The sequence below is a fragment of the Rhinatrema bivittatum genome, chromosome 2, assembly GCF_901001135.1.
Source record: "Rhinatrema bivittatum chromosome 2, aRhiBiv1.1, whole genome shotgun sequence".
NCBI lineage: Eukaryota > Metazoa > Chordata > Amphibia > Gymnophiona > Rhinatrematidae > Rhinatrema > Rhinatrema bivittatum.
Window position 1 is genome coordinate 535,822,883 of NC_042616.1, and position 24,212 is coordinate 535,847,094.

Below are 24,212 nucleotides of genomic sequence, written 5' to 3' on the forward strand. Positions count from 1 at the left end.
TTGGAGAGATTGGGCATTGAAAAGGAGTAGTGATATTAGAGAGAGGCCAAGGAATTGGGTAAGGGGGGAAATTGGAATAGAGGTAAGCCTTCTTCGGAGGTGTGTGGGTGGGTACGGTATGAGGGGGGGTAATTTAGAGTGGTATCAACGCTGGAGGGATATAGGGCAGTTGCATATGAAGGGTGGCATTGTTGAATGGTTGAGGGCAAGAGACGAGGAGGTGAAAAGGGGACCAGTAGAATCTTTCTGTAGAAAGGGTGAGAAAGGAGAGAAGAGGTAAGGGAGGAATTGCAGAAACAGTGAAATGTAAAGGGTGCAGCACTTAGATGATGCAGGGCACTCTGGTAGGTGCACGAAGGGATGCACAAAGGGGCCTGCCCCTTTGTGCGTCACGTGACGCCGGGAGGAGAGAGGACTTTTGAGTTCGGCAGGGACACCCGAAGATGACGTCGGACCGGTGCCCAGAGCCCGATTGGCTGCTGAGGAGATTGCAAAGGTGGAGGAGGGCCCGGTGGAGTGGAGGGCCGAGAAGACTAACCTCGTGGTCGGCGGAGGAGTCCATAGGGGGTAAGCGCAAATTTAAAGGCCTTACCCCGATGGGCTTTAGCGCCGATCACGCAGGCCCTGACTGCCGCTACCCTGCCGTCCGCTGCTGAAGAGAGAGCCGCCGGGAAGAGAGAGGACTTTTGAGTTCGGCGGGGATGCCAGAAGATGACGTTGGACCAGCGTCCGGAGCCCGATTGGCCGCTGAGGAGAAGATCACAAAGGTGGCGGAGGGCCCGGTGGAGCGGAGGGCCGAGAAGATTAGCCTCGTGGTCGGTGGAGGAGCCCGTAGGGGGTAAGCGCAAATTTAAAGGCCTTATGGACGAATTGGGGTCCCCCGATAACGGATGTAATGGATTTGGGTCCCAACGAATACGAATACCGAATCGAACATATCCGTCCCTGCTGCACATCCCTATAGGATACTGCCATCGAACTTGGCAGTGCTTATGCTATTTCCTGTTTTCTTCATTCGGATCCCTTTTCCATTTCTTTGAAAGTTGTTCTTTTAGATATTATAGCCTCTCTCACCTCACCTTACAACAATGCCTGTAATTGTTTAGCTTTCTTTCCACCTTTTTTAATGCATGGAATATATCTGTTCTGAGCTTCTGAGATGTTATTTTGAAACAACATCCATGCCTGAGCTAAACTCTTACACTTTGCAGTTGCTCCTTTCATTTTTTTCCTAACCATTTTCCTCATTTTATCATACTAACCTTTCTGAAATTTAAATGCTGTCATAATAGATTTCTATTTTTGTGCTCTCTCCAGTTAGTAAGTCAAATTTGATAATGTTGTGATCACTATTGCCAAGTGGCTCTAACACTGTTACCTCTCCCATAGGGATGTGCAGAAGGAAAAAATTTGTTTCATTTCGGTTCTCGTTTCACCAGGACAAAAATTCATTGCATTAGTTTCATAGAGGAAAAAACAATTCGTTGATTAGTTGTATTTGTTTCCCGTTTTCCAATTAAAGTCAATGGGGGAAGATTTGCAGCCTATTTTTGGCTGCAGAATTGGGGTTTTCTTATGAATTCTGATGAAACTTCTGGGGAGCAACCATCAGAACGAGAAAAGAGTTCCAAGTTACTTAGACTGTGGCAAAGTGGCACCAAAGTGGCATGAATAGCCTAAGGCACTGTAAAGGGGCAAAGGGGTACCAGGAGTGGCAAGAGTGCTTTAACAGAGGTACAAAACAGCAGCGAGAGTGTAAAAAATATACCACAGCTTCAAAAGAGAGCACCATTTGCAGTTGCATGAACCCTCGAAGGCAGCACGACGGATGAAGTGGCAAGACAAGTGGCATCAACATTTACAGCAAATTGAAGGGGGAACATAGCAAGCAGAAAGAATGTCAGAAAAAACCACAAGGCACTGGTAAAGGGACAAAGCAGCAGAAAGACTAGCACCAACACACTGAGGAACCATGATATTTGCAAGAACACCACAAGGAGTAGAGTGAGTCATCTGGTGCATGGCAGCAAGGCAGAGTGGCAGAAAGTTGATAGAGGCAAGACAGGCTGGCAGAGCGGAGGTAGCCTGGTCCCTGTGGTTTTGATAGGAGCAAGAATGGCTGGCAGAGCTGAGGTAGTCAGGTCCCTGTGGTTTTGATAGGGGCAAGACAGGCTGGCCCCAAGGAGAGTTCCCTTTTCTATGCACAGGAAAGGGCTCCGTAGAAGGTGTTTGCCTATAGAGTGGGGTATTTCTGTTGGCGTCTAGTGAGCTTTCACTGCTCTTTTAAAATCTGGTGGACATAGAAGATATACAAACGAGAATTTTGAAGGCCGAGATAGAGGAGGTTTCCATGTGAACACCGGTTCAACATGGGTCGACGGGTGTTAAGAGATAGGCTGGCTATACCCTGGGAGAGTTCCCTTTCCTTTGCACAGGAAAGGGCTCCCTGAAATGGGTTGGCCCCTAGAGTGGAGCATGAGCCTTAAAGCATAGGAAGTTGACATGGAGGAGGTTTCCATGTGAATAGTGGATCTGGTTCAACATGGGTCAATGGGTACTAAGAGATAGGCTGGCTAAACCCGGGGAGAGTTCCCTTTCCTTTGCGCAGGAAAGGGTTCCCTGAAATGGGTTGGCCCGTAGAGTGTGATAGAAAAGATGTAAACCAATCTAATGTTTTTCCTTCCAAACCAATTTAAATCAGCCTTTGGATCATAATGTTGTGATCTATGGTACCAAATGTGGCTGAGAGGTCCAATAAGTCCAACAGGTATCAACACCCTGCGTCAAATCCTCTTAACACTATCAGTTAGAACTAGCAATTGTTATGTTCTGGTATGGTTGTGGACCCTGGATCATAGTGAGATCTGACTCCACCCACAGGGAGGAGCTCTGTGGGGTCTCACCACGATAGGCGTGGCCTCAGCTGAGATGGACACAGTTAGTAACGAGACTTTATTGGACTGGAACTTAGGTGAAATACCCACCGAGTGGGAAGGAAGACACAGTCCAGAGTAGTAGACTGGCTCAGTGATGATATCCCCGGTAGTGGCCCGTGGAATGGGGTACGCCAGGGAACTTCTCCAGATGAACACTTCTCAGGGGTAGATCCGGTAGTGGCCCGCAGTGTAGGATACGCTGAGAATCAGCAGTGATGGTAAGAAAAGTGCAGGAGGTCATCAGAGCAGAATAGATGAGGGTACTCACTCCGAAGTTTAGAAACAGGTATGCTGAGTTGAGCACGGTAGTGGCCCAAGGCACGGGGTACACCAGAGGTTCCATCAGAAAGATAGTAGCAAATGAGTAGTGTACTCACAAGGCTGAAATAGGCTGGGTCCCAATATGAGTAGATGGATTCTCCAGGCAGAAAGGCCCTCCGAGTTTCAGATAGCCAGAATGCAACAAGGCCCCCAAGGAACAGGTATCTAAAGTGTTCAAGGTCCATAGTGCAGGAACAAGTTCAGAGTAGTGAACAGCAAAGCATCTCCAAGTGAAGTGGAATTCAGCAGGAAGGAAATCCTTGCTAACTCGTAGGAAGCAAAGTCTGAATAGCTTAAATACACTGGCGGTGACGTCATGCGGAGGGGGCGTTCCCGAGGTTCCCGCCATGACGTGTTTAAGAGAAGGCCTGGGAAAGAGAGCAGATTCCTGCTGCTTTGGGCAGTTCTGTGACATGTAGAGAGTGGGAAACACATGTAGAGAGTAGGGCAGTGTTGCTGCATCCAGTAGCTGTCAGACGCATATGTGCCTGAATGCTGAGGGAGCCCTGGGAGCTCCCATCATCATTTTGAGACATCAAGGCATGGCTAGAGAAAGAGAAACACTGAAATCAGCTAATTTACCTGACGCTGTTGTTCTGAGTCTTCCTCCTATGTTCTGGCTCACTGCAGGAGGAGGCCATGGAAGACATTAAAGGTCTGGGAGAGCATTCAGTGTATAGTGGAGAGGTGCAGGCTGGGCCACTGATATCATTGCTAATGTCAGAAGGTCCCAGTTAAAGTGGGCATAAGACTAACATTAAAACTGAAATTAAAAGTAAAATAAACACTTTTAAAATATAAATCATTGGTGATTAAAGTAAGGGGAGGCGGGGGAAGCTCCCTACCAATTTTCATTGTCCCGGGTAAACCTTGGTGAAATCAATCCCCAAAAAATTAAAAGTTTCATTTCAATATAAATGTTTGTTTGTTTTGCAGGTTGTGGTCATGAGAGTGGGGGGATGGAGTATGATGACATGAAAATCACTGGAGTTGGAACCTAATGTTTATTTTTAAATGAGTTATTTATCCTGCTTGGGAGAGGGAGCTTCAGAGGCTCTGAGAAGTAAAAAAAAACTTTTTAAAGCAAGCTAAACTTTGGTAGTGCATATCTGAGAACGTATTTATCCTTATTTTGGAATTAAAGTTAGTATTCTCTACATATGGAAACTATTGTTTTGGGAGTGATTTCAGGATTTTTTTCACAGGATTTGGCAGGATGGGGATTTCTCAGAATGTATTTTCTGTGATCTGTAGTGAATTTTGTGGGTTTTGACGACTTTTTCCTTGAAATTTGGGTTGATTCTTTCAAGTAAATTTACATTCCTATTAAAACTTTTCTAGTGAAGCTGGTAAAAACAAGGTCCATTTTTCCTGAAGGAAAGAAAATAAAACAGAGCTAGGGGAATGTCATCATAGAAATGCCATAGTGACTGAATATTTATAACGAGCTGGCAAATGAGCTGGCAATGAGCAGGCAATGAGCAGGCAATGAGCAGGCAATGATTTATTTGGTTCGGTGTTTACTAAAGAGTATGTTGGGGAGATACTCATTCCTGAGAAAGTTTTCATGGGTAATGATTCAGATGGACTGAACCAAAACACAGTGAACCTAGAAGATGTGGTAGGCCTGACTGATAAACTGAAGCGTAATAAATCACCTGGACCGAATGGTATACACCCCAGGGTTCTAAAGGAAGTAAAAAAATGAAATTTCAGACCTATTAGTAAAAATGTGTAACCTATCATTAAAATCATCCATTGTATCTGAAGACTGGAGGATAGCTAATGTAACCCCAATATTTAAAAAGGGCTCCAGGGGCGATCCGGGAAACTACAGACCGGTTAGCCTGACTTCAGTGCCAGGAAAAATAGTGGAAAGTGTTCTAAGCATCAAAATCACAGAACATATAGAAAGACATGGTTTAATGGAACAAAGTCAGCATGGCTTTACCCAAGGCAATTCTTGCCTCACAAATCTGCTTCACTTTTTTGAAGGAGTTAATAAACCTGTGGATACAAGTGAACCAACAGATGTAGTGTACTTGGATTTTCAGAAGGCGTTTCATATAGTTCCTCATGAGAGGCTTCTAGGAAAAGTAAAATGTCATGGAATAGGTGGTGATGTTCTTTTGTGGATTACAAACTGGCTAAAAGACAGGAAACAGAGTAGGATTAAATGGACAATTTTCTCAGTGGAAGGGAGTGGGCAGTGGAGTGCCTCAGGGATCTGTATTGGGACCCTTACTTTTCAATTTATTTATAAATGATCTGGAAAGAAATACGATGAGTGAGGTAATCAGATTTGCAGATGATACAAAATTGTTCAGAGTAGTTAAATCACAAGCAGATTGTGATAAATTGCAGGAAGACCTTGTGAGACTGAAAAATTGGGCATCCAGATGGAAGATGAAATTGAATGTGGATAAGTGCAAGGTGATGCATATATTTATTTATTTATTTATTTAGTATTTTTCTATACCGACCTTCATGGTTAAATACCATATCAGGTCAGTTTACATCGAACAAGGGGATTGTAACAGAAAATACATATTTAAATAAGTAAATAAACAGAAGAATCCAAAGTTACATTCAACAGGGATGGTAAAAACTTGGAAGCTTAAGCAGCTGGAAAGAAAGGCCTAAGAAGGCATAAAGTTAAGTAAACATAATAACCCATGCTATAGTTACACAATGTTAGGTTCCATATTAGGTGCTACCTCCCAAGAAAGAGATCTAGGCATCATAGTGGATAACACATTGAAATCGTCGGTTCAGTGTGCTGCGGCAGTCAAAAAAGCAAACAGAATGTTCGGAATTATTAGGAAGGGAATGGTGAATAAAACGGAAAATGTCATAATGCCTCTGTATTGCTCCATGATGCGACCCCACCTTGAATACTGTGTAGAATTCTGGTTGTCACATCTCAAAAAAGATATAATTGCAATCGAGAAGGTACAGAAAAGGGCGTCCAAAATGATAAGGGGAATGGAACAGCTACCCTATGAGGAAAGGCTAAAGAAGTTAGGACTTTTCGGCTTGGAGAAGAGATGGCTGAGGGGGGATATGATAGAGGTGTTTAAAATCATGAGAGGTCTAGAACGGGTAGATGTGAATCGATTAGTCTTTCAGATACTAGAAAGACTAGGGGGCACTCCATGAAGTTAGCATGTGGCACATTTAAAACTAATCGGAGAAAGTTCTTTTTTACTCAACGTACAATTAAACTCTGGAATTTGTTGCCAGAAGATGTGGTTAGTTCAGTTAGTATAACTGTGTTTAAAAAAGGATTGGATAAGTTCTTGGAGGAGAAATCCATTACCTGCTATTAATTAAGTTGACTTAGAAAATAGCCACTGCTATTACTAGCAATGGTAAAATGGAATAGACTTAGTTTTTGGGTACTTGCCAGGTTCTTATGGCCTGGATTGGCCACTGTTGGAAACAGGATGCTGGGCTTGATGGACCCTTGGTCTGACCCAGTATGGCATGTTCTTATGTTCTTATGTTCCTATGTTCTTACTGAAGAAACACATAAATCAGTCAAAACACAGTGGATGTTATAAATTAATCTAATTTATAAATAACATATTGAGATCATTTAAAAATCTTAATCTCATAAAAGTAATGACCAGTAGGTTTTAGAGATGTGAATCGTGTGATCGATCGTCTTAACGATCAATTTTGGCTGGGGGGGGGAGGGAATCTGATCGTCGCGGTTTTGTTTTGTTTTTTTAAATCGTTTAAATCGTAAATCGGGGGAGGGCTGGAAAACCGGCACACTAAAACAACCCTAAAACCCACCCCGACCCTTTAAAATAAATCCCCCACCCTCCCGAACCCCCCCAAAATGTTTTAAATTACCTGGGGTCCAGTGGGGGGGGTCCCGGTGTGATCTTCCACTCTCGGGCCACGGCTGCGTTAATAGAAATGGCGCCGGTGCTAACTTTGCCCTGTCATATGACAGGGCAAAGGTAGTGCTGGCGCCATTTTGGTTCCTGTCCCCCGACGTCACGAGCGCAGGAGATCGCTCCCGGACCCCCGCTGGGGGTCCGGGGGTCCGGGAGTGATCTCCTGCGCTCGTGACGTCGGGGGACAGGAACCAAAATGGCGCCGGCGCTAGCTTTGCCCTGTCATATGGCAGGGCAAAGCTAGCGCCGGCACCATTTCTATTAACGCAGCCATGGCCCGAGAGTGGAAGATCACACCGGGACCCCCCCACTGAACCCCAGGTAATTTAAAACATTTTGGGGGGTTCGGGAGGGTGGGGTTTTATTTTAAAGGGTCGGGGTGGGTTTTAGGTTTGTTTTAGTGTGCCGGTTTTCCCCCCCTCCCCCCTCCCCCGATTTACGATTTTTGATGATAAATCGGGGGAATTCCTATTGTATTGCGCCTCTAACGATTTTTGACGATTTAAAATATATCGGACGATATTTTAAATCATCAAAAAACGATTACATCCCTAGTAGGTTTCTCAGTAGATTCTTGGTGATTCGAGCTATAAATCAGATGGAGGTGGAACTGTTCTCTCATTATGTCACTAATATAGGAATATTCTTTTTGAAAACATAATGTCAATTTTTTATTGTTGCTGCTGAGAATAAAAGAGAGACATGCAGGCAGGGACACTGTGATGGCAACACAGAGAAGCCAAATTATTGTGAAATACACTGATTTAATAGGAATCCCATAGTGAATGCATGTATGTGAGTGTGAGAGTCCTGCCCCCTTCCCGCCCCTTTTTCAAAGCCCCGGGACATTCGCAGGTCCCGGGGCATGCACAGGAGTGATTTTAAAGGGTTAAGCGCGTATATTATGCACATAACCCTTTGAAAATCTACCCCAATTTGAAGTACTGGTCCATGGGTTTTAATCAGCATAGTTAAAGGTGTGACAGAAAAAGTTGAATGATTGAACATTAAAAAGTAAAAAAAAGGTAATGACTTTAGAAAATAAGCCCTTGGCTTTCAAGTTATAAAAAAAAAAGGATTCTTCCACTTAAGAAAGTTCCTTTATAATCAACATTGACATATTTGAAAAGGATAAACAGATTAAGGTCTTCTGTAAATAAAGAATACACTGAGAAAATAAATTCTGATTGGCAGCTTAAACAAATTCCCTGTTTGTGTGTGCATTTTCTCTGGAGCACTACAGTAATTCTTAACCTGAGACACATCATTGGTAGTGAAGGTTTGTTGAAGGAAAGGTTAAATGAATTTGAACTCCTAGGCTGTTTAACCATACAGAGTTTTTTCACAATTTTTAGATAGTGTATTTCATAATTTGATGACTAGAAAATTTGTTGAGATATTTAATTTCTCAAGATTTTGTTATTAATCCTTGAAACCAAACAGAATTGAGAAACAGGAATAAAAGTATGAAGCACAAACCTATATGACTGGATTTGAATGTTGTAACAGAATCATACATAAGTCCTTTACTTTTCTAAAAAATACTCTTATGTCTCACACAAGGTATTGGGAGAGGGTTTCTCTAAAGAATACACATTTCTTTAATGGTAAGGCTGATCACATGCATCTCATTCTCATTTGCTGTTCAATTTACACTCTCTTCTCATTTACTCCCAAAGATTCAGATCTCTCTCAATTGATAGGGAAAATCAGTTATCATTATTTTCCTGTAATAAGTATCAAAGTCCAATTAAGACTTCAGGACAACACTAAGATTCTTATTTAGGCCTGGATTCATTATTTATTTATTTATTTATTTATTTATTTATTTATTTTATTTGTTGAGTTTTATATACCGTCATTTGGTGTAGTCATCATAACGGTTTACAAGATTCAAACAGATTAATGGTAGTTTAACATTTGCTAATCGATGAAACAACGGGAGGGTTCAGGGGAGGGGGGGAAAGAAGGAAGGGAGGGATAACATGGGGGTTAAACTGACAGTTTTGTGTTTGGAGGGTAATACAGACGGTATGATTTGTTAATCTTAGAGACAGTTCCTTTGTAGAGTTCATCATAAGTTCATTGTTGTATGAAGATGGTTGTTGCTGGTTCTTGTTTTGTTCTTGCGTGGGTTTAGTTGGTAGTGCTGATTAGTGTTTGGTTGTTGTGTTATTTGATTGTCGATGTAGACTTTGTAGAATAAATCACTAACCAGAAGCAAACTCCTCTCAAATGATCACTCACAACAAAAGTGGTAACTCTAGAGAGGGAAATAGTATTTGTAACTATTTACCAAGAACACATTTAACCCAGACTAGAGACAATATCATCAGTATATGCTCAAGGTAAAATGTAATCCGCTGTCTCTCGCCCTCAATGGGCCGCAGGCAGTAGTCAGCCTATGAGCAGAGAAATTTGTAATCATTTATTGTCCCACGTCTAATATAACCTAAATTTAATTTTTTTTTCTTTATTTAAATATCAACTGTTCAAGTTTAAACAAATTTGAATATAAAGCATCTATAGGAAAAATCGCAAAACCGGCTTGTTACCCAAAAACATTTTTTGAAAAATACTTAGCCAAAAAGAAGGTCATTCAAATATTCAACCCGACATGGGCCATGTCAAGTTGAATATTTGTAGAATTTGACTTTGTAGAATAACCATGTTTTCAGATCCTTCTTGAATGTTTTAAGGTTGGTTTGTGTTCTGAAATCTTTTGGTAGGGAGTTCCATATTTTGGGGCAGGCAATGGAGAATAGAGATGTGCTTCGTTTTTTCCTGCTGGGTCGTTTTTTGACTCGGATACTTTGTGGTAAATTTCGGGTTTCCTCGTCTCGTTTTTCGAAAAAACGAAAAGAGGAAACTCGAAACCGGGCCAAAAAACGAAACGGCAAAGGAATCTTTAAAAAAATCCACCCCAAGCATTTAAAATTCTTTTTTTACATATCTATCACTACCACCCCCCCCATCCCGATCCCTCCCCAAGACTTACAAAGTAGATCCCTGGTAGTCCAGCGGGGTCCCGGGATCCATTTGCCCTCCTCCGTGCCCATGTTTCTGCAGCCATGCTCTTTAAAATGGTGACGCGCAGCCTCTGAACACCATGTCACAGGGGCTACCGGCGCCATTGGTCAGCCCCTGTCACATGGCCATCGGCGCCATCTTGTGCTCCTGTCATGTGACTGGAGCTGACCAATGGCGCCGAAAGCCTCTGTGACATAATATGGGCAAAGGCTATCGGCGCCATTTTGATTACTGGCAGCCGACAACGAAATGGCTCCCGGACCCCCGCTGGACCCCCAGAGATTATTGGCAAGCCTTGGGGGGTCAGAAGGGGGGCTCCTGACCCCCCCAAGGCTTGCCAATAATCTCTGGGGGTCCAGTGGAGGTCCGGGAGCCATTTCGTTGTCGGCTGCCAGTAATCAAAATGGCGCCGATAGCCTTTGCCCATATTATGTCACAGAGGCTTTCGGCGCCATTGGTCAGCTCCAGTCACATGACAGGAGCACAAGATGGTGCCGATGGCCATGTGACAGGGGCTGACCAATGGCGCCGGTAGCCCCTGTGACATGGTGTTCAGAGGCTGCGCGTCACCATTTTAAAGAGCATGGCTGCAGAAACATGGGCACGGAGGAGGGCAAATGGATCCCGGGACCCCGCTGGACCACCAGGGATCTACTTTGTAAGTCTTGGGGAGGGATCGGGATGGGGGGTGGTGGTGAACTATAGTTAAGGTAAATGTTTGGGGTGGTTTGGGGTGGGTTTTAATTAAAAAAAAAAAATGTGTGCCCCTCCCCCAGGCAAACCCGAAAACCGAAATTTCCCCGAAAGTCGGGGAAAATTCTTTTCGGGTTTCGGGCCTCCGAAAAAAACCCGAAGTAGGAAATTTCGGGCAATTTCCTACTTCGGGCGAACCACGAAGCACATCTCTAATGGAGAACGCTCTATCTCTTGTAATTGCTAGGTGAGCATTTCTGATGGGTGGGGACTGTTAGACGAAATGTGTTGTTTGAACGTAGGTTCCAATGGGCCTTTAAGGGGGTTATTTTTAAACCAGATTGTCCTTGATGCTCGTTGTGTAGTAATTTATGTATGATGGTCATGGTTTTGTGTTCAATTCGGGATTTTATTGGAAGCCAGTATAGTGAAATCAGTATAGGATTATGTGATCATTCTTTTTTTTTCCTGTTAGAATTCTGGCAGCTGAGTTCTGAAGAATCTGAAGAGTTTGATGTTGGTGTATGGTAGACCAATCAGTAGGGAGTTGCAATAGTCAATAGTCAAGAAAATTAGTAGTTGCAGTACAGTTCTGAAGTCATATGAGTTTAGAAATAGGTTTAGACGTCTTAAGGTTAGCAGTTTGATATATCCTTCTTTGATTTTGGTTGTTATGTGGTTTTTGTAGGATAGATCTTTGTCAATGATTACTCCAAGGTTTCTGGTGTGTGTGACAGAGGATATTGGGTTCATTTGATTGCCAGGTAAGAGTTGGGGTGGTGGTGTTGGATTGGGTTTTCTGTCCATGATGATAATTTCAGTTTTGTCGATGTTTATTATGAGTTTCAAATGTGTTAGAAGTTGCTTGATTGAGTCAAGTAGAGCAGATGTTTCTTTGTATATTTCATCGAGGGAGTTTTGGATGGGAATTAGAAGTTGTATGTCATCTGCGTAGAGGAAGTGGGTGATTTGATGATCGTTTAGTAATTGGTAAATGGGTAGAAGGTATATGTTAAATAAAGTTGCCGACAGTGCTGAGCCCTGTGGAACTCCAGGGTTGAGGTTAATTATTTTGGAAATGTTGTTGTTGATTGATGCTTGCTAGCTTCTGTTGGATAGATAGGATGAGAACCATCGTAAGGTAGTGTCAGTTATACCAATTTCTGTCAGTCATTCTAAGAGTATGTCATGGTTTACTGTGTCGAAGGCTGCCGAAAGGTCAAGGAGTATGAGTAGGTATTTTTTTCCTTTGTTGAATCCTCTTAATATGGTGTCATTTAATGATAGTAGGAGAGTCTCTATGCTGAGGTTCTTTCTAAGTCCATATTGGGTTGGGGATGGGATGTTGTTTGTTTCAAGGTATTCGTCAAGTTGGGAGTGTACAACCTTTTCGATGATCTTGGCTATGAGGGATAGGTTAGAAATAGGGCAGTAGTTTGTTAGGTTTTTAGCATAGGTTTGATTATTGCTGATTTGAGGCACTTGGGGTAGCTTCCTTCAGTTAGGGATAGATTGACGAACTCGGTAAGTGTTTTTGTTATAGTGGGTTCGATTGCTTTGAGGCTTATTATGGGGATGCTGTCTAGGGGTGGTTGGCGGGGTTCAATTTTTTGATGAGTGATTGGATTTCGAGGGTGGAGGCTGTATCAAAGTTTGCCCATTTTGAAGTTTCATTTATGTTCATTCTTATGGGCTGGGTGTTGTTTATAAGGTTGGATTGTATTAAGTTTGATATTTTTTTTGTTAAAGAATTCTGCAAAGTTGTCGCTTCCGTGAGTGGTGCATGTGGTTTTCTGGGTGGTTTCTGTGAGGTTTTGTACTATTGAGAAAAGCATTCTGGGGTTATGATGAAATTTGTTGATTTTGTTTGAGAAGTATTCTTTTTTTGCGTTGTTGATGGTGTTTTTATATTGTGTTAGGTGGCTCCAATATATGTTTAGCGTGGCTGTAGTTTTGTTCCTTCTCCATTCTTTTTCTCTTTTTCGGAGTATACGTTTGGTTGCTCTGATGTTATCATTGTACCATTGATTGTTGTGTTTTGATTGTTTTATTGTTTTTGTTATGGTGGGGTTGATGCTATCTGCCACTTTTTTTGTGATGATTAGCCATGATGCTGTGGCATTGTCAGAGTTTGATAAATCTATGTATGTTAGTTCTGTTTGAAGAGTTTTTTGTAGGAGTTCAGTGTTGAATGGAAGATGGTATGTTATTTTACTCAATGTGTTTTGAGGAGATGTAAGGATGGAGTTGAGAGTCAAGTTGGCTTGGATTAGGTGGTGGTCAGACCAAGGCATTTCTGTGGTGTGGATTGCGTTTGTTTGCCAATCTTCAGTGTTGATGAATATGAAGTCAATGGTGTGACCTGCTTTGTGAGTTGGAGTTTCAATTACTTGTTTTAGATGTAGGGTTGATAGGGCATTGATGATGGTTTGGCAGGCTTTTGAGTGGGTGAGTGAGTCAAAGTGTATGTTGAAGTTACCCAGGATGATGATGGATTTGTTGAGTGATATATTATTCATGATGTTGTTACGATTCCTGCCCGTGGAGCTACTCTCTGCGAGCAGGCCTCTCCACCCACCTGGTGCTCCTCCCGCGGCCAGGAGCCACCACCGCTGCTGCTCTTCCTTCACTGCAGGGAGCCGCTCCTGGGGTCCTTGCTGGGCAGGGAGGCTGCCTCTGCTAATGCCTGCCTCTCCCTGCCTTCTTCACGGCCTAATGCCGCCACCGAGATCTGCAGCCTGAAGGCCGCACCTACCAGCACTCTTGCGGCAGGAAGCCGCCACCCTGGAGCCTCTTCGAGTGGCAGGAGATAGCCCGCTGCCGCTCCGACATCATCCTGTGGCTTGGAGGTCGCCCCGAAGCCTGCCTGCTCCTCCTTGCCCCTGCATGGCCAAGTGCAACTGTCCATGGTGCTGCAGTTCTTCTCTTCTTGTTTCAGCCTTCTTTAGGTGCCAGCGCATGCCCCTTCACTCCATTTAAAGGGCCAGCCACAGGAAGTGCTGCTGGCTCCTTCTGATAATGACTTCCTGCTTCAGCCCTATAAAAGGGATTCCTCTTCAGTCTCTCGTGGCCTTTGGATCAGGTTCCACAGTTGTCTGTGTCTTCTGACCAGTCCAGGTCCTCCGTGGTCTTCTTCTGCTTTTACAGCTTCATCTCCATGTTCCAGATGTCCTTCGTCCAGGTCTTCAGTCATCTTCATGTTCCAGATGTCCATCATCCAGGTCTTCAGTCATCTCCATGTTCCAGATGTCCGTTGTCCAGGTCTTCAGTTGTCTTCATGTTCCAGATGCCCTTCGTCCAGGTCTTCAGTCATCTTCATGTTCCAGATGTCCATCATCCAGATCTTCAGTCATCTCCATGTTCCAGATGTCCATCATCCAGATCTTCAGTTGTCTCCATGTTCCAGATGTCCGTTGTCCAGGTCTTCAATCCTCTCCATGTTCCAGATGTTCTTCATCCAGGTCTTCTGTTGTCTCGATGTTCCTGATGTCCTTGCTTTTGTTTCTGCCTCCATGCCTTGGTTCCCAGATGTCCACCTTCCTGGCATACCACTGTCGTAATCCATGACCAGTCCCACGGGTGGGCTGTGTAAGGCGCCTCACGGTACAAGGCCATCCTCATCTCCACAGCGCAACCCTCTGGAAGACCTCCTGCTTCAGTCCGTTGTTTTTAATCCTTGAGAATCGAATCCTGCTTCAGAGTTGTCCCGGTCTTCAGAGCCTATTGTAACCTGCGTGAAGTCCATGTCAAGTCTCTGTATGAACTTGCCCTGAGTCCAGCGTGGTCCCCGACCAGTCCCGCGAGGGGCTGTGTAGGGCGCGCCCCAGTGCAGGTCTCTACAGTTGCTTTGTCATGTTCTGGTTTCAACTTCCACTATTCCTCCTGGAGTACTGCCTTGAGCCCAACTTGGTCCGTGACCAGTCTCGCGGGTGGACTGTGTAGGGCGCGTTGCATCGCAGACTCGCCTCAGCTCTTCATCCTGCTTCAGCCCTCATCTACAGTGTCTTGCTTCAGCCCTCACCTAAAATGTCTCACTTCAGCCCTCATCTACGATGTCTCACTTCAGTCATCATCCATGATGTCTTCGCTTTAGTCCTCGTCTATGGTGTCTTGCTTCAGTCCTCATCTATGATGTCTTACTCCAGCCCTCGTCTACAGCATCCTCGTTTCAGTCCTTGTCTATAGCGCCTTTGTCTTCAACGTTCCCGCTTCAGTCTTCGTCCAAAGTCTTCTGTGTTCTAAGGACTCCGTCTACCCTCATCCTCTGTCCGACCTGCCGCCCATTGCTGTACCCAGCGGCAGGTCCGAAAGGGCCTGGAACAGTCGTAGGACTGTTCATTAATCAACATTGAGTTGTTGGTTATCCTGGGGCATGCAAGTCCGGTTGAGGGTCAGACATTTTACCCTGGTCCTTGCTTCAGCCTTGTCCTGCTTTCATTACCCATGCTTGCACCAGCTCACCTTTTGGCCAGCTTGGGGGGGTCAGGAGGCCCTCCCAAGCTGGCCAAAAGTTCCTTTTGGGTCCAACGAGGGTCCCGGAGCGAACGCACGGGGAATCACGTGACGTCCGCGTCACTCCGACGTGACGCCGACGTCACATGCTCCTCGCAAAGGAGTACAGAAATGGCGTCCTGACTCCCCGCTAGACCACCAGGGAGTTTTGGTAAGTCTTGGGGGGGATTAAGGAGGGTGAGGGGTTTAAATTTTATTTAGGATCAACAATCGCAATTTCCAACGTATTCAACATAGCTATGTTGAATACGTTGGAAATCCGATCGTTTTCGCCTCATCACTTTTTTAAGTTAAAAAAAAAAAAAAGTTGCGTTTTACCTATAAGTTCAAAACGAATGCACACCCCTAATGATTGCAGCCTGCATTATCAAGCCTGAAAAGCAAGTTCAAACTCTATCTTCTAATGCTTCTCTTCATTCCCTTGGTAAAATCAAGGCTCGATCACTAACAACAAATACAAGCTCCTCCCCCAAGCAGCTGCATCTACGGAGTCTAAGATACATGCTGAAAATGAATACACAACTGCTAGTAGAGACTTTTTATTAAAAAAAAAATAGAGAAAACACATACCATACCAGGGAAAGGGACAAACACACGTAGAAGAATACTCACCTAACACTTTGCTTCTTTTTGGTCTTGGTAGAGATATTCCTGAAAGACTTAAATAATTTACAGAGGATCATTTCTTAGGAATTAGTGCTAAGTATTTGTTAAAAAAAATACAGTGTTTGAAAGAAAGAAAGTGAATATTATACTTATCTGATTTACTATCTGTAAAAGAACTGGTTCTTACTTATTCATTTTTTCCTTGTTATTCACAATCATTGTTATTCTTGCAGCATTGGTGAAGACAAAGTAAGAATATTGCTGAGAATTAAATTGTGTTTATGAGAAAACTATTTGAAGAAGAAAAATAACTGCATTTATTTTATGTTTGCTTAATACCAGCTTAATTCACTTGAGAAAAAATTTCTGAAAATAATCTAACTTTAACCATTTGAAAGTGTCTCTTATTTAAAATTCTATTCTTGAATGTAAACATACCTGGGTTAACATTTAAGGAACTAATTATCTTTAAGGAAACCACATTTAACATTAGACTAAAACATTGTGACATAATCAGTTCCTATCCAGAGTGATTTACACCAATGTACATATCAAAAGGCTAAAGACAAATGGTCAAAAAGGACCTTAATAATTATAGATGACACAAGAATAGGATATCCTAATCCTAACATGGGCTATTATTTGCTTTAGAATGGAAAAGTGAGAGAATTGAACACCTGTGAATATTTGACTCCTTAATAGGATAAAAGAGGGGTAAAATGGACTTTGCATTCCATCTTATGATTATCTAATTAATAATATCTGAGGGAAGAAATAATGTAAATGCAAATAAATTGCACAAAATGACTCAGATCCGGATGGTTTTAGCTAGTCTATCCAGGATATTGCTCTATGCTCTAGCCAATAGTTCTAAGCACAGCTCAGAAACATTCCATGCTGGCTAAATATATCAAACCAAATCCTTACCCTAGTTACCAGCATGTCTCATACTGTACAAGCACATGAGAGGGCCAGCATAACGATACTGTAAAATGTACATTAATTTGGCTAGAAAATGTTTTCTTCAACTACCATCAGTTCAAAAATTCTTAACTTTAATTCCCATCACTAGACAACAAATGGTAAAGTTTAAAAAAGGGTTAGTGTTGATTTAATGCTTTCCTAGGAACTATTTTCTGCTATAATATCATCAAAAGTAGGGATATTCCTGAAAACAAAAATCCACAGACAGTTACAGAATACTGCAGAACCTCAGGAGACATTAAGAAAGCAGAAATTCTGGTTCCAAGATGGCCACCAGATGAAAGGCACAGGACGGTGGAGCTCCTTATTTCTTTAAAAAAACATTTTCCACAATGCCGCATACTAAGAAGAAGGCAAAGATTAGGGAAACGGGGGCAACTACCCCTATCCTAGATCCATTGCAACCGACTATCAAGGGGTTTCTGTACCCGGCTGCTAGCGCTACTACTCCAGAGGGGTCCTTGGTGGTGGCCCACGAGGAGCGGATGGACCGGTCGCCGGACATTCAGACTACACTTAGCCCCGGAGCACCGCTTACCCCTCCTTTACCTTCAGTGCCTCTAAGGGGGTTATTTTGTAAGCCTATTGCATGTGTAAAGGGACTTTTCGCATAGGTTGCCGGGGTGGAGTCAGGGCAGAGTTGGGGCGGGGAGGGGAAGAGGCAGGGCGGTGAGGAGGCAGATGCGGCGATAACTTTGCTGGCGGCGATAAGGTAAGACCCGTTATCGCTGCCAGTAGCACGCCCAATAGCACCATCTTTCATGGTGGCACTATTGGGTGTGAAAGCCGGCAGCGATAACACCGCAGTGGTGCAATCACTGCTGGCTTTCGCAGGCCCACCCTCTTCTCCCCCCCCCGCCCCCATTACCGCCGGGATTCACCATTCTCTGTGAGAATGGAAAATCCCAGCTTAAATCTGGATTTCTCCTCACCACCATGTGGACCATTGTGTCCTAGATTGGTAGCTTTGGATAAAACTTCTCATGTCGGGAGAGTGACCGTGTTAATGTCGGCTCCTTCTTCTGGCTTTGAGGCCTCAGTGATTTTGAAGAGCTCCACGCCAGGGGCCAACATATCGGTCCCCCCACCAGCGAAAATTTCAACTTTAAAAGGTAAAAGTAGAGATTCTGGGGAGTAGAAGTTTGGACAAGAAGATTGCGGTATGGAATTTAATATAATGCGCCCAGCCCTACCGAAGCCATTAGTTATTACTATGGACTCTTTGTGGTCTGCTTTAATGCTGTTAGAGAGGTCTATTTCTTCCCTAGTAGAGGTAACTTCTGTTTTTGCTGGAAGATTTCAAGCTTTGGAAACTGCTTCTCATACACAAAAAATGTCTGCTTTAGAACTTAAAGTCTCCTCTCTACAGCAAACTCAAGATCAGTTAATCAAGTCTGATTTTTCACATCTGAGAAAACTGGAAAATATTGAAAATTCTATTCGTTACTTAAATGTATGTGTTTTGAATTTCCCTCAATGTAATCTAATGTCTCCTACGGACTTGATTAAGAAACATCTTACTGGGATATTGGAAATTTCTCAAGAAATTATGCCTACAGTTGCTAAAACCTATATGATAAAATCCTTAAACCAGATATGTCGGAACAAGGTTTGGAGTCAGAACTGGATTAAACTCAGCTTTGGGAAACTTCACCTGATATTTCGATAAGTAGACAAGGGACTCTTTTTTTGTCATATGTTTTTTTCCCAGGACAGAGATTTGATATTGAGGTCTTTCTTCCGCCATAGGCAATTCTTATTTCTTGGGTATCCTGTCTGGATTTTTCCAGATATTACCCATGCCACACAGGAATGTAGGAAAAAGTTTCTTCAAATGCATGCTGAGGTTTTGGCTATGGGTGCTAAATTTAATCTTAGATTTCCTTGCCAATGTATTATAACTCATCAAAGTGTTAAACGTGTATATTTCGATCCAGAACACTTGCGTATATATTTAGATTCTTGTACTTCGATTGGTACTGTCTAAATAAATGTATAAACTCGATTGCGGTAATCATTTGTAAATGGCACAGTGGCAGCCTTTCAGTTTCATTTATTATTACCGCTGTAAAAATCTGTTCCTGTAATTTTACATCTTGGAACTCCCCCTTTTTCCTTAATATTACAAGTGAGATACATTATGTTACTGAAATAAGATAATTATCCAATGTATATTTTGCTTGTTCTCTCTTGCATGTTTCTAAAAGCTGAAATGCTTGTTAATTTGTGAAAATGCAATAAATAAGAGAGAAAAAAATAAGAAAGCAGAAGTTCTATGAGGTTGTCTTGCCATGGACCCTGCTAAAATGCCTTTTAAAAGTGAAAACATAATCAGGGAGACTTGTTCAGGCATATACTACTGAGCGAATGAGATTAAGGGGTAGATTTTCAAAAGCCTACGTGCGTAAATCGGGTTACGCATGCTGGGCCTATTTTAGAAAGGCTCGGCGACGCGTTTAACTCCCAGGGACAAGCGAATATCCTGGGGGTTCGAAAAAGGGACAGAAGGGGGCGGGGACAGAGGCCTTTGGCACAGCGGCCATTTGCCGTTGTGTTGGAGGATCGCGTACCGGCAGGCGCAAGAGGTAAACTAAAGGTTGGGGGGGAGGGGGGGTTAGGATAGGGCTAGTGGGCGGGAGGGTTAGGGAAAATCAGGAAGGGAAGTTAGGTTAGGGGGTTAGGAATTTCCTTCCGAGGCCACTCCGAAATCGGAGCACCCTGGGAGAGAACAGGGGAAGGCCCCGGGCGTTGGCGTGCACAGATTGCACAATTGTGCACCCCCCTTGAGCGTGCCAACCCCCGATTTTTTATTATGCAAGCACCTGCGTGCGCATGTTATAAATTCAGGCGTCCATGTGTGCATACCGGGTAGTGCGTGCCCATGGATGCGCGAGCGCAACCTTTTAAAATCTACCTCTAAGTGAATATGTTTTGTTTTTTTTTATTAGAAATTGTCTTTTAAGTTCCTGACCTAAAGGTAAGGAATAAAAAATGGATACTAGAAAATTAAATTAAATACTGAAGTTGTGGTAAAATATTCAGTTAGTCAGGAAGTGAAACAAATGAGAGAACTAAGTGAGATTATTGTTATGGCCACAGAACCATGAATAGAAATCCTCAGACATTTTATTTATTTATTTATTTGTTTATTTAACATTTCTTATATACCGATATCCGTTCGCACATCGTATCGGTTCACAGTGAACACAAAACATAAAAGAAAAATCAAATTTTTCAAAGGAAAGTTACCCGTGACCCTACTTTGCAAAGCTTTATTGAGATTAAGTGCTTCATAAGTGAAATTTTAATTGGAAACTGAAGAAGGTCATACTCAGAACAAAGCTATTAATGCTATCAGTGTACTCGTAAACTGTCTCTCAGAGACCTGAAATACACATGCTCATTTTCAGGTAAATTTTCAAAGGAATTATGAGTGTAAATGTAACATACCATTATTGCAATTTTCAAAAGACATTTGCATGCGTAAAGAACATGTATATGAGTCAATCTATGGACAATTCAATGGCATATATTGTAACAATTTTCAAAAGCCTATTTAAACAAGTAGAGTGCATATAAAGGGTGGAAAGCCCAGTTTTATGCATGTAAATGCTTTTGAAAACCAGGCCCTAAGAGAGTATTTAGTTTTTCCATGAGCCCTCCCTAAGGGAACTTTACAATATTAACTTTGTGAAAATACTCAGAGCAGAAACTAAAAGGTATTGCACTAGAACGGTTCTCTGAGGTTCAAATCAGCACCAGTTTTAATGAAGCCTGGGATAAAGGAACAACTAATCACACCTAAGATCTTAATCTTTTTTTAGTTAAATAAGATGCAGAAGTAAAACCTAAGGTCCCTAAAGCTTTCCCAAAAAGTGAGTATTTGTTTTGAATGTCTCAGTATAAAATTTAAAACATGGTTTCAGTGTTAGGTGAACAATAAGTCTAACTCCAAGGTTAGAAGAAGCAGAAAAAGGGAAAGGACTATTAAGGCTGTCTTCCTTGAGAAAACCCTTAACTCCCTTGCCAAAGAATTGATTGCAAGAAAATATTTCTGCTTTCTCAAAACTATTGCAAGAGAAAGGAGAGTTTCATTCTTATGGGGGTCTCCTTTGCCACCATCTGTTGCATGCCTGTACGTCGCTGCTTTTGAAGAGGAGCATATTTATCCATCACCATTTTTTAAGCATGTTTTATTTTGGAAAAGATGCATTGACGACCTATTTTGGATATGGATGGATGGATATATGGAACTTTTGGCATTTAGAGAGTGGAAGAATTATGTTGATTACAATTTGAAATTTACTTTTCAATATAGTGAGAACAGGTTGGCATTTTTGGATTATTAGGTATTTAAATGTCAGGGGAATATTTATACTTCAGTATACCAAAAGCCTACTGACAGAAATTCTGTGTTACATTTTGATAGTTACCATTAGGGATGTGCAGAGGGTACGGATTTGTCATATTCGGTATTCGTCGGCAGCCAAATTCATTGCATTCATCCAATGGCGCCCCCAATACGTTGCTACATGCATTCGTTTTCCGGTTCCCATTAAAGTCAATGGGGGAAGTATTTGCAGCCTATTTTTGGCTGCAGAATTGGGGTTTTCTTATCAATTTTGATGAAACCTCTGGGGAGCAATCATCAGAACAACAAAAGAACTCCAAGGTACTAAGACTGTGGCAAAGTGGCACCAAAGTGGCATGAATAGCTTAAGGTACTTTAAAGGGGAAAAGGGGTACCAGAAGTGGCAAGAAGAGTGCTTTAATAGAGGTGCAAAGCAGCAGCAAGAGTGTAAAAAACACACCACAGCTTCAAAAGAGAGCACCGATAACAGATGCATGAACCCTCAAAGGCAAAGCGGCAAGACAAGTGGCATCAACATCCTACAGCACAATGAAGGGGAAACATAGCAAGCAGAAAGACTAGCACCAACACACTGAGCAACTATGATAGTGGCCAGAACACCACAAGGAGTTGAATGAGTCATCTGGTGTATGGCAGCAAGGCACAGAGGCAGAGGGTAGATACAGGCTTGCTACACCAGGAGAGAGTTGCCTTTCCTTTCTTCAGGAAAGGGCTCCCTAGAATGGGTTTGCCACTAGAGTGGCTGTTTCCGTTGGCGTCTAATGAGCTCTCGCTGGTCTTTTAAAATCTGGTGGAGTTAGCAGATATACAAACGAGGTCAGAAGTAAGCCCATCCTTGCAAGAAGGGGGGCAGTCTGAAATGGGGAAAACACTGACACTAACACACAGTTGATGGGGGGGGGGCAGAGACCCTAAATTCAAATGATCCACTGGCCTTATCCTTGAAGTGGCAGGATCTCCCTGAAGAAATGGGGTGGGGAAAGGACCTGTAATGTGGCAAAGACCCTCCATCCAACACATGATTATGCATGAGCTTATGCATATTTATCAGCTGGAAAGTATAAGACGGGGGCAAATAAGGAGATGAAAGCAACTCTGAAAGAAAGAGTGGACCCCAAGCATCCCCGCAGCCCCTGCTATCAAGGAGGGAGAAGACTAAGGTGTGGCCAGGAGATTGGAAAGAGACGAGGCCCTGTCCAGGGTCTGAAGAAGGTATGAAGCCTGAGACAACAGGGCGCTGAGAGAAGCTTGACAGCTCTGCTGGTATGGAACACAGAAGCAAGCCCTCAGACAACTGGCAGCTCTGCCAGTACCAGACCAGGAGGAAGTTTCCTCCCCTGCGAACATTCTCCAGCTCTCTAGCTGAAGCTTGCTTCAGAGGTAAACAGAGAGATATCATCTGAAGTTGGGACCAGGAGTAAGTAAGTTATATATTAAGCAGGCTTAGCTTAATGGCATAAGAACATAAGAAAATGCCATGCTGGGTCAGACCAAGGGTCCATCAAGCCCAGCATCCTGTTTCCAACAGAGGCCAAACCAGGCCACAAGAACCTGGCTTACCCAAACAACAAGAAGATCCCATGCTACTGATACAATTAATAGCAGTGGTTATTCCCTAAGTAAACTTGATTAATAGCCATTAATGGACTTCTCCAAGAACGTATCCAAACCCTTTTTGAACCCAGCTACACTAACTGCACTAACCACATCCTCTGGCAACAAATTCCAGAGCTTAATTGTGAGTTGAGTGAAAAAGAATTTTTCTCCAATTAGTCTTAAATGTGCTACTTTCTAACTTCATGGAATGCCCCCTAGTCCTTCTATTATCCGAAAGTGTAAATAACCGATTCACATCTACTCGTTCAAGGCCTCTCATGATCTTAAAGACCTCTATCATATCCCCCCTCAGACATCTCTTCTCCAAGCTGAACAGCCCTAACCTCTTCAGTCTTTCCTCATAGGGGAGCTGTTCCATCCCCTTTATCATTTTGATTGTCCTTCTCTCTACCTTCTCCATCACAACTATATCTCTGTACCTTCTCTATCGCAATTATATCTTTTTTGAGATGCTCAAACAGAATTGTACACAGTATTCAAGGTGCAGTCTCACCATGGAGCAATTCAGAGGCATTATGACATTTTCCATTTTATTAACCATTCCCTTCCTAATAATTCCTAACATTCTGTTTTCTTTTTTGACTGCTGTATCACGCTATACCCTCTCAGACATAAAGTGCCACACCCCCACCAAGTTGATCCTCTCTATCATTGCGATATAAATTGTATCCTGATATAGCACTGTCCCATTGGTTATCCTCCTTCCACCAAGTCTTTGTGATGCCAATTATGTCAATCTCATCATTTGCTGCTATACACTCTAACTCTCCCATCTTACTTCTTAGACTTCTGGCATTGGTATACAGACATTTCAAAGTGTGTTTTTTGTTTGTATTAACAACCTGCTTTTCAGTTGTAGTGATAATTTGGAAATCATTAGCTTTGGTGATTTTTTTATATATAGGCACATGGACTACGTTTGCTTTTATTGGAACCTCTCTGTTGGGATGCCCTAACTCTCCTGTTTCATTAGTATCCTTCAAGGATACATTTCTCTGAACCATGCACTGCTGAGTGACTGTTGGCTTTCCCTCTTGTTCTACTTTAAAAGCTGCTCAATCTGATTTTTGAAAGTTAGTGCCAGTAGCTTGGTTCTACTCTGTTTAAGGTGGAGCCCATCCTTTCGGAAAAGTCTGCCCCTTCCCCAAATGTTTCCCTAGTACCTTACAAAACTGAATCCCTCTTTCCTGCACCATCGTCTCATCCACACATTGAAACTCAAATGTTATGCAT

At 42.8% G+C, this 24,212-nt stretch overlaps 1 long non-coding RNA gene across 2 annotated transcripts in view; it reads right to left on the reverse strand.

Annotated features, from left to right (window-relative positions):
• LOC115085162 overlaps window positions 1-24,212 on the reverse strand; it is a 54,547-nt gene that overhangs the window by 20,452 nt on the left and 9,883 nt on the right. Inside the window, exon 1 of one of the 2 annotated variants that reach the window (XR_003854747.1) lies at window positions 16,013-17,124. The exons of the other annotated variant lie outside the window; for it this stretch is intronic. This is a non-coding gene — a long non-coding RNA (uncharacterized LOC115085162). Of the gene's footprint in view, window positions 1-16,012; window positions 17,125-24,212 lie in introns of those variants that run through there. 2 annotated transcript variants of the gene reach the window in all.